General features: G+C 37.9%; 1 long non-coding RNA gene and 1 pseudogene across 2 annotated transcripts in view; one reads left to right on the forward strand and one right to left on the reverse strand.

The window, feature by feature from the left end:
- Positions 1-2,833: 2,833 nt before the first annotated feature.
- Positions 2,834-10,592, forward strand: LOC120237331 (annotated as a pseudogene).
- Positions 10,593-10,607: 15 nt separating this feature from the next.
- LOC120237340 overlaps positions 10,608-16,665 on the reverse strand; it is a 72,920-nt gene continuing 66,862 nt past the window's right edge. For both annotated transcript variants that reach the window (XR_005529928.1, XR_005529927.1), the window contains 2 exons: positions 14,874-15,034; positions 10,608-11,370 (listed from right to left, as the gene is read on the reverse strand). This is a non-coding gene — a long non-coding RNA (uncharacterized LOC120237340). The remainder of the gene's footprint in view (positions 11,371-14,873; positions 15,035-16,665) is intronic.

Genomic DNA, 16,665 nt, shown 5'->3' on the forward strand with positions numbered 1-16,665 from the left:
AAATAAACATTAACAAATTAAAATTAAAATAAATATTATTTTTAAAGTTAAAAAAGTATTATATGAGCACACAATTCTGTTCTTTCCCAAATATCTTAGAAAAACATAATTTTTAAAGTAACATATGCTCGGGGTGCCTGGGTGGCTTAGTCGGTTAAGCGTCCGACTTTCGCTCGGGTCATGATCTCGCGGTTCGTGGGTTCGAGCCCCGCGTCGGGCTCTGTGCTGACTGCCGGCTCAGAGCCTGGAGCCTGTTTCAGTCTGTGACTCCCTCTCTTTCTGACCCTCCCTTGCTCACGCTGTCTCTCTCTCTCTCCTAGAAATAAATAAAAACATTAAAAAAAATAAAAATAAATAAATAAAGTAACATATGCTCATTAGCTGGATTTAAGAAAGCATTACTTCGGTGGTGTCCCTTGGTAGGTTATGGATCTACATTCCACAATATCAGCTTCTGTATGTAGAATGATAGCGGTGGTATTCTAATAAACAGTCATAATGGCAACACTCAGTTGGCAAAAAAAGTTGAGCTTGGGATCTGTATTCTGTCTCCTATGTCAGAAGAGTGTGTAAAAAAACTTTATAGGATCATCAATAGAAATGTTTAACTATTAATCTTCAGATCTTATCTAAGAACTTTTGGGGAACAATTACTTTCTTATTATATTTATCAATCACTGAATCACCTATATATTTTTATGTAGAGAGGAAAGTAGTGACTTATTCAACACTGCGCCAAAAAGTTAACATCAGTGCTACTGACTGGTTATTTGAACAAAATAAACATTTAATTTTCACATATTAATTAGGATGTTTCACTGAACTGGTGAGTATTTGGCTAGTCACCAAGACATTTCAAGACTCTGTAACTCTACCCAAGCTCATAGCATTCTATGCTGTTTCCCTGGACTCCTTGAAAGCAATATGGTCCATCGTGGATTGGTGTGGATGGCATAGAGGCTCTGGTCCTCCTGACCAGATTGATACAGTCAGCTACTAAACAAAATCAGCTTTAAAAATGGTGTGAGCCAAAAGCTCTTCAACTTTACATAAATACATTTCTGATAGACTGTGGCAAATTCTATTTTTTAAAGAAGTTTAAAAAATCTGGTACTGTAATACAAATATTTCATTGTAACTTTTACCTGTTGCTAGTTGTATTCTCTCATTTTGATGCTTTGCCTTATATATTAGTGGTAAATCATATGTATATTACCTATGAATACTCTTAGATTTCTCATAATAATCTACATGACTTAAGATCTGACTTTTAGGATTGTTTACATTTACACCTCCCTGGAAACTTTGTTTTCAGAAAGACTTTTTTTTTTTTTTTTTTTAAGTAGGCTTCATGCCCAGTGAAGAGCCCAACATGAGGTTTGAACTCATGACCCTGAGATCAAGACCTGAGCTGAGATTAAGAGTCTGATGCTTAACTGACGAAGCCACACAGGCACCCGTTTTCAGAAAGACAGTTTTGAAAACACAGTAGCTGACACTCTATGTATGTTTTATAATATACACATATACCCAATTTTTCAATAGCATGTGACTTTTTATATTATTATTCTCTCTAAAAAATATTATCTCACATAGATAAGAGATGCTTCCATCCGGCCATTGCCAAATCCTCTTTCTACAAGAACACTATAATTGTAGCTTATCAGAAAACATTCTTTTGTTCAAAATATGTGAGGGAAATTGGCTTAAAATTACAGTTATTTTGTTTTGTCTCTCTATGGTAAGGCATATATAAAATTTTCTTTAAAACTTTTTTCTGTTGCTATCAAAGCAATCTCATTGCTTTCATTCAGAGGAAAGAGCAGCATCTGTGTCTCTAAAAGAAATCATGTCACTAAAGTGTGGAGATTTAAAATAAGATAATAAAATAAGGGACACTGAATAGAGAAGGGAATTAGTCCTGATTACTTTAGACATAAAGACAAGGGAGGCAGCTATTTGGGGTGCTTGGGTGGCTCAGTTGGTTAAGTATCTGACTTTGGCTCAGGCCATGATCTTGCTCTCCATGAGTTCAAGCCCCACATTAGTCTCTGTGCTAACAGCTCAGAGACTGGAGCCTGCTTCGGATTCTGTGTCTCCCTCTCTCTCTGCCCCTCTCCTGCTCATGTTCTGTCTCTCTTTTTCAGATATAAACATTAAAAAGAGAGAGAAAGAGAGAGAGAGAGAGAGAGGCAGCTATTTGAGGTATTTTATTACCTTCCTTAGGTCAGCTTGTCCTAAACCCTCAATTCCCACAAATCCTCTTCATACCTGTCTTTTTTTTTTAATTAAAAAATTATTTTTAATGTTTGTTTGTTTGTTTATTGAGAAAGAGACAGAGCGCAAACAGGGAAGGGACAGAGAGAGAGGGAGACAGAATCAGAAGCAGGCTCCAGGCTCTGAGCTGTCAGCACAGAGCCCAATGTGGGGCTTGAACTCATGAAATGTGAGATCATGAGCTGAGCTGAAGTTGGATGCTTAACTAACCGAGCCACCCAGGCATCCCTCGATACCTGTCTTCTAACCAATCACCACACCCATGCTGATTGATTTCTTCCCTCTGACATTGTCCATGGCATCAGAGCAACCAAAAGCAGTCCCTGGTCTGTGACGGAGGCCTATAACAGCAGTTCCTTCATGAGGAAGTAGCATAGACATACATCTGAACGGCAGCTTAGGACGTGAACAGCACCTTCCACTGAAATCAAGTGTACAGTCTTGTACATAATTAAGCGCACCGAGATCCACATTGCTTTTGACTGGACCCCACCTAAGATTCTGAAGGACTGGCCCAGGCTGCTGGGTGCACGGACTGAGCCTTTCTCTCGGAGCAATGAAGGTTCCAGAGCAGGGTCTGCAGCCAGCAGTGGCAGACCCCAGACTGAGTGCTTGTCCGGATGTAATAAGATTCTTTTGCATTTGGAAAAGAAACACGGAAAAGGAAGGTGTCATCATTGTTTTAAGGGTGATGCCAACAACTCACATTATTCAGAAGTGGGGTAAAATCATAAACCACAGTAAAAATGTGGTGAGAATCTTCTTGGCCCCCAAAGCACAGAACTCGTGGGCTGGGCAAGCAGGCACAGGCATGCCTGGAGACCCTGACCACTTTCCCACCCACGCCCCACCCTTCCCCTCAGAAGCTAGATTGTGTCCTACGGTTCAGGGAGCTGCTGGCTGAGCTTCTGTTCTAACCTGAGGGATTTCCCTGAAACTTCCTAATCTCTATGAGGCCTGCTGTGGCTCACAGGCCCTCCTGTCATGCCCTACTGATTAAACCAGTTTTCCTGACTATGAGAAAATAGCACTGGGCAGAGTGGGATCTGCCTCTCCTCCCCTCTCCCAGTTGGGGCCCTGCAATCGCTTTTCTTGCCCCTTAGCTTGAATTCTGCCTCCCAGCTCAACTAGAGGCTTAGCCATAGGGCCAGTCCTCAGGCATAAGCAAGCCAGGCTGTCGTAGTCCCGGCTCTGCCACTCTCAGCGTCTTCTGCATAGATCTTGCATGTGGAGTTTTTCATAACACTTCACAGAACTTAAGTGACTTACTGAACAGTCTCCCTCCAGGAACAGCACTCACATCATATAATGAAAGGATTTCCAAAAGATAGGAAGAGATACATCCGCCAGTAAAAATGTAACCTAGAGACGAGACAATAACAAAAAAATTAGAAGCAAGAAAGCAGAGACACAGTGATAACTGATTCGGCAGTCCAAGAAAGTTGAAACCTCAGCTTATGTTGGGAGAAGCCAGGATTCACACAGAATCAAGGCTATAACTGCAGAAAGCCTTGAGGACTTAAGCCACTGGTAACTCTGAGAAGTAGGGTAATGCAAATGCAGCTGAGTCTGGAGAAGTACTTGAAGTGCGGTGCAGAACTCACTGGGTTCCCAGATCTCCTTCCCCTACCCTGTGCCACAGGGTGACTGCAGTGTAATGGCATCACCTTCCTCCAATTTAGGAGAAGCTGGGAGCTTTATTCTTTGTGAAGAGGTTGAAACAGGTGGATTCTGGACTCATGGACACAAGAAGGAATAGACGTGAGTAGTGCTGTATTATAAACTGGAAGAATAAGTGAAAGGCTCTGTTCTGAATTATAAAACTCCTCTCTCTTTTTCCTTCTTTGGGTCCTAGAATGCGATATTTCAGGATTATATCTGCTAAACAGGAGAATGGAGGGTTCTTCTATAGATGATGAAGTTCTCCCCACTGAAATAGGCTGGCCAGTTACCTTTCAGAGAAGCCAACTAGACAATAAGCACCCACACAACCGTTCCAATTATGTATAAATATGATCAGTAGCCAAGGGCCAGCAGATCCTAGAGGAAAGCCACAAGCATGAAATGCCAAAGTAAATGTGAAAAAAAAAGGAAGAAGAAATATTTAGGAAACAAGAAAATCTAAAAAAACCCAACAACCCATAAAGCTCTCTGGCCCCATCTCCCTTGGTCTCTGACGATACGCTCAGTCCTGCACCTTGGGGAAATGGGACAATCAGGTGGCCCATCTGAACCTGACAGCAATGCCCAGACCAAAGGACCCGAACCAGTCTTCAGGGCCAACAATCTAAAATGGCCTGAATTCACCAAGGCCTATCTGGGAAGAAGGGAAAGAACAACTGGAAAAGAAAAAGAAACGTTCCAAGGCATTGGCTGAATTTGAAGAAAAAATGAATGAGAACTGGAAGAAAGAAATGGAAAAACATAGGGAGACATTATCAGGGGGGATAAAGAGCTCATCCAAAAAAAAAAAAAAAAAAAAAGACAAAGAAAACAGAAAAGAAGAAATCTGGTAGGTATTCATTTTCTTCTTCATCAAGCTTGGACTCTCCTAGCAGTTCTTCACATTCTGAAGATGAGGATTAAAAATAAGGGAAAAGGAGAACCATTCCCATAAATCTCCTGAGAACTCAATGTCAGCAACTGAAGCAGACAGTAAGGATAGTTTGAAAAATGTCTAAGGATGCAGCTGAGAAAGAAAACGACACAGAGGACTCAGCCAAGAAAGAAAGAAGTATCCTGAAGATCAGCTTTTATCATCAGAGTCCTTATCAGGTTTAGATTAGATCGAGGAAGGTACAAGCAAAAATGAAGAAAAGCACTGAAGGGAAAAAAGTAACAAGGAACAAAAAAAGAATATAAGAAACACAGTAAGAGAAGGAAAAAGAAAGCTACAGTTCCAGTCTGACTCATGGGAATATTAAGAAAAATCAAGATTCCCTTATAAAGAAACTGCAGTGTCTAAGGAAATTTTCATTGTGAACACGATGACACAATTACTAAAATGTATGACTTTTCTTGCTTTTTTGGAATTGTTCCTGGACTATTCAGCAATCACTCAGATGCTGCTGTGTGAAAGGCCATATTGTTGCCTTGCTGCTTGAATTTCTTTTTTCTTTTCCCTCTTCTAATGCTTAACAACTCCGGAAGATGATACATAGCAATTGTGCGAGCGGTTAAGATATTTGGGAATAAAGTCAATATTTCTGACTAGAAGTATCTACTGATAAATCCACAGAAATAGAATCTGGATACATCATTAAGATGTAATTAGAAATGACCAGATGATCCTAGCTAACATTTTTGAAATAGGGACTATATTGATATTTCAAAGTCCTTATTCTATAGATGAGTATATCTTAGATTTTCCCCCCTTATATACTTTTATTTACCTGGAGAAGGATGTTTTAGGGTGGAGGGCGCTGGTTTGCTCTCTCTTTAGCTGGCAGAATGGCATGTCTGTTATCCTCACATCCTATTTTTGTAGACATAGTAGCCATGCTGGGGGTAGGGGGAGTGCAGTCAGAGCTGGTGTGGCAGTTTTGCCCTTCGACATCCTGGGCTCTGTTATTTGCTGCTTCAAGTGAACCAGAGAAATAGCCCTTTGCAGCCTGACAGAGCCTCCAAAGCTCTGGAATTTTCCTCTACATCAACAACACTGAATGTTTTTTAGCATTAGAACGTGTTATAATTTGAATGAATTTTGACTACGCTTTGGCTTTGGAGAGGAATCCTTTCAAGGAGATACAGGCACTTTTTGAGTTAAAAGTTCTAAAATGCATGTTGTATGTATACCAGTAAGTTTAGCCAGGTAGGAAAATTTTATGTAACCAGTGACAGTTCGTTTATTTTTGTATGAATTTTGTTTAGGCTGCAATGTTTAGCTTTTATTAACTCTGTATTCTTGTTATCTTAAATTCCTTACTATGTTTAATGGCCTACTTGCCAAGATACTTTTTTTGTTTGTTTTAAACAGCTTTATAGTGAAGCTGGGACTTACCATAAAGAAGTTGAGCAGCAGGCCTGGTATGCTGTGACTTGTTAGATGTCTCGTTATGTAAAGCTATTGCCAGAATCTTAGTAAATATAATATTTTAAAAATTGTCTCTCTATATTCATAACAGATTATGAAAAATTAAGTGAAAATTACATTATTGCCCTCCCTCTGTCATATTACTAAGATTTTGCACCTCACATCTACTGCTAAATGATTTACTAGTAACATTAAAAGGAACTGATAAATCATTTCACTTTACATTTTTATTTAATCAAGTAACATGAAATATGATTGGATGTACAATTTTCTTGTTATACAGGGTATGCTAATTATAGTGGCATGTGCACAAAATGTTTTGGCATGGTAAGAAGCTGAATGAATAGCTATTTTACTTAAAAAATAAAAAATTAAAATTAAGAAAAACATAAAAAACCCACCCCTGTAGTTTGTATCTTTTGAGAGACAAGGTATTGAGTTCCTGAAACAGTCTGCAATGAAAAAGTATTACTTATGAACAATAAAGAGATAATAGAGACGAAAAATATGATGCACAAAAGGAATGTCTGATAAAGAGACAGATGATATAGACAAAATGTCCAAAAACTAGTACTAAAAGAAATGGATTATGGAAGAAGGAAAAAAGATTAGTTTGAAAGAGTCAGCATTCAAACTGTAAGAATTTCAGAAAAATAGAGAGAATAGAAAGAAGAAAGTCATTTGAAGAAATTACTCATAAATGAAGAACACAAGCACTCGGATTTGAAAGGGCCCAGTGATGCCTAGTACAGAGTGAAGGGGGCCTAGATCAAGGCCTGATGTAGTAAAATAATGAGAGTAAAGAAAACACATAGTTTAAACAACAAAAAACACGAAAAAACCCAAATCAAAATGGCATCAGAGTTCTCAAGAAGAACACTGGTAGCCAGAAGGCATTATGACAATGTCTTCAATATTGTGAGAAAAAAGAATCTGCAGCTTCGAATTATATACTTAGTTACTAAATAGGTTGCAGGCAGAATAAAAACAAATTTTAGGTATGTGTGATGGTTAATTTTATATGTCAGCTTGGTTGGGCCACAGTGCCCTATATGCTGCCAAACATTATTCTGAAAGTTTCTGTGAGGGGGGTTTAAAATTAAATCAGTGCACTCTGAGTAAAGCTGGTAGCCTTCCTTGGACATGTGGGTGGGCCTCATCCAGTCAGCTGATGATCTGAACAGAACAAAAGACTGACCTCCCCTGAGCAAGAGGGAATTCCGCAGCACATGGTTGGCTTTTCGACTTGAACTACAACATTGGCTCCTTCCTGGGTCTCCAGCCTGACAAAGCTTGGACTTGAACTGCAGCATTAACTCTTCTCTGAGTCTCTGTCTAGACTACCTTGGAACTTGGACTTGCTAGCCTCCATAATCAGGTGAGCCAATTTCTTAAAATAGATCTCTCTCTATATATACACACACTTACTATTGGCTATGTTTCTCTAGAGAATCCTAATAAACAATTTATCAAAAATTTCACTTTCTGTGTGCCCTTTTTGGGAAGCCCCAGAAGAATACATTGTACCCAACCATGAGGGTAAACAAGGAAAGAGAAAGATACTGCATCTGAGACATAAGGGGCTCAACAGAGGCGAGTACATAACGGAATTCCCAGGCCAAAGGGGAAGGAAGTGTCCATGATGAGGCAGCTGTTCCACAATCCAGAAAACTACTAGTTCATCAGGAATAGAGGTGAGGGCTCCAGAGAAGATGTCTAAGACAGAGAGCAAGAGAGACAGGGATGAAGGAGAAAGAAACTCATAGACAATGGAAGATTTGATTGTTTTGAGAGGTGGAGAGTTTAGGGAAAAAATTTGGATAGATACATAGAAAGTAAGCAACTGACAAAAAGGATAATGACCTCCTGAGAATATGAAAAGCAAAGTAAGCAAGTATAAGTAATCACAGTATATGACATGGTCAGGTCAGCGGTTATATGGTAAACATCACATTATAATCTTACCAAAACTTATGATTGAGAAATTGGAAAAACAGGGAAATGGGAAATGAGGAAAATGATCTTTCAATGTAGAAAGTCCATAGGTAGTAAAATTTAGAAAATCAAGTTTTGGTATAAGGTTTTTTCAGTTTTGGTTTGATTTGTGTTGTTTTTTGAGAAATGAAAGCAAATACTAGGAGAAAAAAGCTAAAAAAAAATAGCTACAGGAATTGAAGCTGGTTGCCTCCTACAAATAACAACTGAATGTCTGTAGAGACAGGACAGAAAATACCCTTTATAAAATGTTAAGTCTCCTAGAATTATTTTAATCTTTTAATAAAGATAAAATAAAAGATATCTTTTAAAAAGATAAAATCTTTTTATAAAAATAAAGCTAATATATAAAATTATAATTAATTGGAAAAATAAGAAAAGCAACTTTTATTACACACGCTGCCATGGTGTTATCTTAAAGAAAAAGGCAAGAGTCTATTTCTGTCCTGCTTGCTGTCCCAATTCTGTAACTTCTTTAGTCTTAAAATAGAATGTTTGGGTTCAATGATAAGATCACACATTTAAAAATATTTTTTGGAAAGAAGATCATTAGGAAACTGTGTCCACATTCATGTAGAGTGGATATTACACACATGCTTCTTTATCCATTGACTGTTCGAATTTAACAATGCAGAAATTTTTAAAAAGTGGACAGTGGCCCACTGGTCAGATCTAACTTGCAGATATGATTATACACTTGCATAGTTTTCTAGAAAAAATTAAAAATTATTAACTGTATGTAACATGTGGCTGCTTTAGCATAAAAATTGTAACCACTGGATTCTCCTAGAGAATTTTAAGAGTGACCACTCTGGGTCCACATTCCCTCATAGCCACACTGGCAGAAGCTGAACGGACTGGGTAAATTAATCTTTACCCACATGCCATCATATAAAAAGTAATGAAGCTCTTTCTGCAATGAAAAATACACAGAAACATTTATTAATATAGAAAAAAACCGTGAAGATATAGAGTATTGCATGTAGTATGCTACCTTTGGTAACAAAAGAAAATATTTAAGTTTATATATCTACTGAGATGTGCGCAAAATAGCTCTGCGAGCACACACAAGCAAAAGATAACATCTGAAGCCAGGATGTGGTATCTGGGACACAGGATGAAGGGAAATCCTTTCGACTTTTCTAACTGTTGAATACTGAACTATGTGAATATACCTTCAAAAAAAAAAAAAATAGAAGTACTTTAAAAATATCAGAATTTCTTAGCTTCAGAAAATAAATAGGTATATATAATGTATGAATATGAGTATATAACTCTAGGAATATATATTTATATATAGCATATACTCTTTATACTATATATTCATATATTCATATGAATATGTAAACGTTTTTGCCCCTCCTGATTAAATGTTTTATTCTCATTCCACCTTTAGATGACTGGGGATATACAAAATTAATTCTGTCTTGCACTTAAGATTTCCGTTCTTTTTTGGATGTTTATATGCACTGCCTAAGAGATTGCTTCCATGTCGATACAATTATATCACCCAAAGAAATATTAGAGACACCAAATTACTGAATCTACAGTGTTAATTCCTGAGAGACTAAGAGTTAAAAATACTATTTTCAAAGATAAATATAAATCAATTTAATAATCTAATGAAAGAATTTTTAGTATTCCCTCTACTTGCATTCAAGTATATCTGTTATACCAGAGTACCAATTATTTCTTTCCCACTTGTATGTATATTGATAACTAGAAGGCCTCTTTTGACTGAGATGCTCAAAGATGTCATACAGAATGGTGATCTCAGTTCCCTTCCACTTATGTTTGACCTTTTCCTAATCCTTTTCATTCTTTGATTTCAATTCCAAGTAAAGGGAACTCTTGCATATTTCAAAGGGAAGGGAGGGGCTGGACCTTCTGAACCTACTGAATCACTCTTCTTTTACGGACATAAGCCCAGAAGTTGGGCAGCAGTGAGAGCCATGCACACAAGTACTTTCCAGGGACCAATGATAAGGGGGCTGAACGACGCAGCCATCTGCCCAGTGAACTGGAGTCTCACTGCAGGACTAGAGCAGATCCCAGGGCAAGGAGCACGGACAGGAGTAGGTCATGGGGAGGGCCCATCCTGGCAGACCATGTGAAGGGCTCCATAGAAAAAAGTAGATAAAGAAGAAATGAAGCTACAGAGTTCATCTTCACCTAATTCTCCGATTTGCTTGTCCCATATGGCAAGGTTAAGGTCTTTATTTTTAATTTTTATTTCTTCCATGAAAAAAAAATCAAAGAATAAAGAAGCAAAGCAATATTTATCTGAATGGGATGACGACTTACAAAACTGACATGACAGTGACGACAGCTAAACTGCTTTTCTGAAATTTTAGGTTCATAACATATTTTTCTTGATGAAATGAGAGTGTCATAATAATATTTTTAAGTAAATAGCTATTGTGGACAATAACTTTACTATTTTAACACTTGATGTATCAGTGAATATGAACAGCAAAGTATTGCCAGAAACAGATGCTCAGAACTGTTCAGTGTGCTTACAGCATCTTTTAAAATCAAAGTTGTAAAGGAGACATGTGAGCATACAGACACTATTAAAGTATGCCGAGTCATTAAAGATTAGTAGAGCCAGTATCTTTTCCTTACCTCTTACCTTCTTTTTTGAACTTTTAAACTTCTATCCAATAAGATGTTGCTGTAGACTAGTACAATTTCTGTCCTAGATGGAGCATAACACAGTGGTTATTTAACAATGCAGGTTCAGGAGAAAGCCTCCCCAGGCCTGATTTTAGCATCACCACTTACTTAGCTCTGTGGCCTTGGGAAATATTCTCCTTCAGCCTCTCAGGGGTGGTTTCCTCAGCTGGGAAGTAGGGATGAAAATAGTAAGTACCTAATAGATTTATTAGAAGAATTCAGTGTGGTAACAACTAAAAGAATTTAAAATGGTATATTGTCATCACTTAACACATATTGGACATCATTATTCCAACTGCACCCAGAAGAGTTCTTTAATTTTTGTGGTGTACTTTACAGCAAAGTTGTGCCCAACTTCCTGCCTTCTGGAGGGCAGAATTGAGATGAAGCTGAAAAAAAAAAAAAGAAAGAAAGAGTTAATCTGCTACTTTATGGCCATTGTGATGAAAGAACAATTCGCCTCCATAGAAAACTTTTGTGGCTGACAAAATTCTAATGTCAGAGTTTTTATGGAAAAGATCCCTTTTACAGAAGTGGTATTGATTTTGCTTCTTTAAGAAATGTTGCTTCTATGTACCATGAGGATTTTTGGTTATATTGATCCTGCAATAACATGAACAGTTCAGAGCTAGCGTAAAATAGTTGCTGGCAAGCAAGAAAAGTTGTCATTTTGTAGACTAGCTAGGCTTACTCATTATTTGAGTAGGAGCCCTATTCTTTTGTGACATCTTAAACAAAGCAGACTAACATGGACATTATTTTGTCAAATAATTTTAATGCTCCAGTGTCACTCTCCTTTAATCCTAGAAGTCCTATTGTCTCATGTGTGTTGGTTCAATTTTTTTTCAATCTTTTTCTTTTTGCTCTTCTGTTTGGATAAATTTCTAGTGGTTTATGGATTCTTTTTTTTATAATCAGTTATTAAGGCCAGTCAGTAACTTTTTCCCATTATATAATGTACTTTTTAGTTCTAGAATTTCTATTTTGTTCTTTTTATTTATTTATTTATTTATTTAAATTTATTTCTAGGAGAGAGAGAGACAGCATGAGCAGGGGAGAGTCAGAGAGAGAGGGAGTCACAGCCTGAAACAGGCTCCAGGCTCTGAGCTGGCAGTCAGCACAGAGCCCGACGCGGGGCTCGAACCCACGAACCGTGAGATCATGACCTAAGCGAAAGTCGGACGCCCAAGCGACTAAGCCACCCAGGCACACCATATTTTGTTCTTTTTAAATAGAGTCTATTTCTAGGGGCGCCTGGGTGCCTCAGTCGGTTAAGCGTCTGACCTTGGCTCAGGCTGTGATCTCAAGCCCTGTGTCAGGCTCTGTCCTGACAGCCTGGAGCTGCTTCTGATTCTGTGTGTCTCTCCTTCTGCCCCTCCCCCACTCACGCTCTGTCTCTTTCTCTCAAAATAAAATAAAATAAAATATTAAAAATTTTTTGAAATTAAGAAATAGATTCTATTCGCTTAAATTTTAAATGTGTTTATCTATTACAAATATATTTTCCTTAATATCCTTGCACATAGTTAAAATAACTGCTTTAAAATCATTGTCTGCCAATTTCAATATCTGGGTCAACTCTGATCAGAATCCATTGAAAGTATTTTCTCTTGAGCATGGATCATGTTTTCCTCTTTCTTCATATGTCTCATAATTTTAGATAATACCCTGGACATTATAAACTGAAAAAACTCTGGTTTGTGTTTTATTCCTTTGAAAAGTATTCATATTGTTGTTTCAACAAGCAGTTAACTTGACTGAGCTAAATCTCCAAACTTTGTAATTCCTACATGGGAAATGAGCAAACACCAATTGTGCATGCATAGTTCAGGGAATCAGCCATAATTTGGGACAAATTTTGGACACAGAATTTAGAATTCTTTCCTGTATTTCTCCCCTTTTTTGAATTCTTTCCTCATTTTCCAGTTGCTATGGCCACACCAAATTCTGTCTTCTGGATTTCTCAGCTATTAAGACTGTGGGTTTTTATTGAAGCTTTAGTTACCTTTCTTGGAGTTTATTGGAGTTTGCCCTCAGACAAAAATACGCATAAAAATTAAAATGTTACAATAAAACAAGTATAAAAAATGAAAAACTAGAGCTCTAGTTCAACATAGAAGGTGACATAGAAGGATCTTGAATTCACCTCTTCCCACAAACACATTGAATTTAAAGCTAAATGTGGAACAATTTTCTATGAAAACATCTACAAGTTAGCTGATTGACACTTATGTACAGGGTGAATGAGAAAAAGCCCTCATTCAAAGTGGGTAGAAGAAACTGAGATACAATCTTTGTTTCTTTTTTAATTTAAATGTAGTTGACAAGCAGTGTTACATTAATTTCAGGTGTACAATATAGTATTTTGACAAGTTTATATATTATTATGTTGTTATGCTGCGCTCAAAATTGTAGCTACTGTCTGTCACCATATAGCACTATTACAATACCACTTACTATATTCCCTATGCTGTACTTTTTATCCCCATGACTTATTCATTCCATGGCTGGAAGCCTATAGTTGAGTCACAATCTTGTCATTAACCTCACTCCCAGTGCATCAACCTACAACTGGGAGGGAACTCACAACACCAAATTCTCCCTGAAGAGTAAAGGGCTGCAACCTTACATCTGGCACTTCAGTTTTTAAGACCTACACCCGAGAGACAAATTCCTGAAGCATCTAGCTATGAAAACCAATGGGGCTTGTGTCCATGAGACAGGCTATAGCAAACTGAGAAACAGTTCTTAATAGTTCCCAAGGACTCGCCCATCTCAGGGCCCAGCACAGAGACAAGCAACCAAAAAGTTCCCAGACTTTCTATGAAAGGGCTTATTTGCTGAACTTGTAGCATTAACCTGGGGACAGGCATCTAATTTAACATACATCTATAGGTCCACTGAGGTGGTTTCTGGGTACAGAGGCTAGTGGGTACTGTATTTGCATGCTTTCTGTCTTGCTCCAACTTGCAAGATTCTCTAGGAGTTTGTACACTCCTATAAGAAAACACAGGGTGTAAGCTTATTAACAGTCATCTTGGTGGGAGTGCCTGGGTGGCTCAGTTGGTTGAGCATCTGACTCTTGATTTCGGCTCAGGTCATGATCTTGTGGTTTATGGGATAGAGCTCCAAGTTGGGTTCTGTGCTGGCAGTGAGAAGCCTGCTTGGGATTCTCTTTCTCCCTATCTCTCTGCCCCTCCCCGACTTGCACTCTGTCTCTCTCCCAAAATAAATGAATAAACATTAAAAAATGGGTCTTGGTGATAATTTTTTTGGATTGGACGGCAAAAACAAAGGTAGCAATAGCAAAAATAAACAAGTGGGACTACAACAAATAATAGAACTTCTGAATAGCAAAAGAAACGATCAACAGAATGAAAAGACAACCTGTGGAATGGGAAAAAGTATACACAAACCACATATCTGGTGTGGGGCTAATATCCAAATACATAAAGAACTCATAAAACTCAATAGGAAGAAACTTTGATTAAAAACTGAGCAGAAAATCTGAATAGACATTTTTTCAAAGAAGACATATAGATGACCAACAGGTACACGGGATAGTGTTCAATATCACTAATGATCAGGAAAATGCAAATCAAAGCCACAGTGAAATACCACTTTGTACCACTTAGGATGACTATTATCAAAAAAGATCAGAAATAATAAGTGTTAGGAAAGATGTGGAAAAAGAGAACCTTCATATACTATTGTGGAATTATAGGCATACCTTGGACGCATTATGGGTTCAGTTCCAGACCAATGCAATAAAGCAAATCTGTGATAAAGCAATGAATCTGTGTTTTCCCAACAAATATAAAAGTTATGCTTACACTATACTGTAGTCTATTGAGTGTACAATAGTATTGTGTCTAAAAAATTATATGCATACCTTAGTTAAAAATACTTTATTACTGTAAAATGCTAACCATCATCTGAGTTTTCGGCAAGTCCTATCTTTTTGCTGGTGGAGTGGGTTGCCTTCATGTTAATCGCCGATGACTGAACAGGTTGCTGCTTGCTGAAGGTCAGTCGGGGTGGCTGTGGCAATTTCTTAAAATAAGACAACAACAGTTTACCAAGTATACTGGCTTTCCCTTCCATAAACTATTTCTCTGCACCTATTTGATAGCATTTTACCTACAGTAGAACTTCTTTCCAAAGTGGAGTCCATCCTCTCAAACACTGCCATTGTTTTGTCAACTAAGTTTATATAATATCCTAAATCCTTTGTTGTCATTTCAATAATCTTCACAGGATCTTCACCAGGAACAGATTCCATTTTAAGAAATCACTTTGTTACAGGTGATTAATAATACACTTTATCATGGTGAGCACTGAGTAATTTGTAGAATTGTTGAATCATATTGTATACCTGAAACTAATATAACACTATATACTAACTATACTTCAGTTAAAAAAAGGGAACGACTTTCTTTTCTCATCCATGAGAGAAACTCCTCATCTGTTAAAGTTTCATCATGAAATTGCAGCAATTTAGTCACATCTTCAGACTCCACTTCTAATCCTAGTTCTCTTGCTATTTCCATATCTGTGGTTACTTCCTCCACTGAAGCCTTGAACCCCTCAATATCAGCCATGAGGGTTGGAATCAACTTCTTCCACACTCCTGTTGATGTTGATATTTGGACCTCTTCCCATGAATCTCAAATGTTCTTAATGGTCTAGAATGGTGAATCCTTTCCAGAAGATTGATTGATTGATTGATTGATTGATTTATAAAGGGGAGTTGATTTAAAGTGGGGAGAGAGAGAGAATGAGGGGGGAGAGAGGCAGTGAGAGGGGGAAAATCCTAAGCAGGCTTTGAGCTGTCAGTGCAGAGCCCAACGCAAGACTTGAGCCCATGAACTGTGAGATCATGACCTGAGCCAAAATCAAGAGTCTGATGCTTAACAGACTGAGTCACCCATACACCCCATCCAGAAGATTTTCAAATTACTTTGCCCAGATCCATCACAGGAATTGCTGTCTATGGCAGCTATTGCCTTACAAAATATATTTTTTAAGTAATAAGACTTGTAAGTTGAAATTATTCCTTGATCCAAGGGCTGCAGAGTGGTTGTATTAGCAGAAATTCATGAAAACAACATGAATCTTGTATCTCTCCCATTAGAGCTCTTGGATGACCAGGTAAGTTGTCAATGAACAGACATATTTTGAAAGAAATCTTTTTTTTCTGAGGAGTGGGTCTCAACAGTGGGCTTAAAAGATTAAGTAAATCATGTTGTAAACAGATGTGCTGTCATCCAGGCTTTGTTGTTCCATTTACAGAGCACAGGCAGAGTCGATCTAGCATAATTAATTTTTAAGGCCACAGGGTTTTCAGAATGGTCAATGAGCATTGGCTTCAACTTAAAGTCACCAGCTGCATCAGTCCCTAACAAGAGAGTCAGTCTGTCCTTTGAAGCTTTGAAGCCAGGCACTGACTTCTCCCCTAGACTAGCTGTGAAAGTCCTTGATGGCATTGTCTTTTTCCAGTAGAAGGCTGTCCCATCTCCACTGAAAATCTGTTTGTTAGTGTAGCCACCCTCGTTAATGATCTTAGCTAGATCTTCTGGATAACCTGCTGCAAACTACCGCATCAACACTTGATGCTTCACCTTGCACTCTGATATTATGGGGACACCCTTTTTCTTTAAACTTCATGAACTAACCTCTGCTAG

Source organism: Hyaena hyaena, unplaced genomic scaffold (assembly GCF_003009895.1).
Source record: "Hyaena hyaena isolate Hyena2069 unplaced genomic scaffold, ASM300989v1 scaffold_177, whole genome shotgun sequence".
Classification (NCBI taxonomy): Eukaryota; Metazoa; Chordata; class Mammalia; order Carnivora; family Hyaenidae; genus Hyaena; species Hyaena hyaena.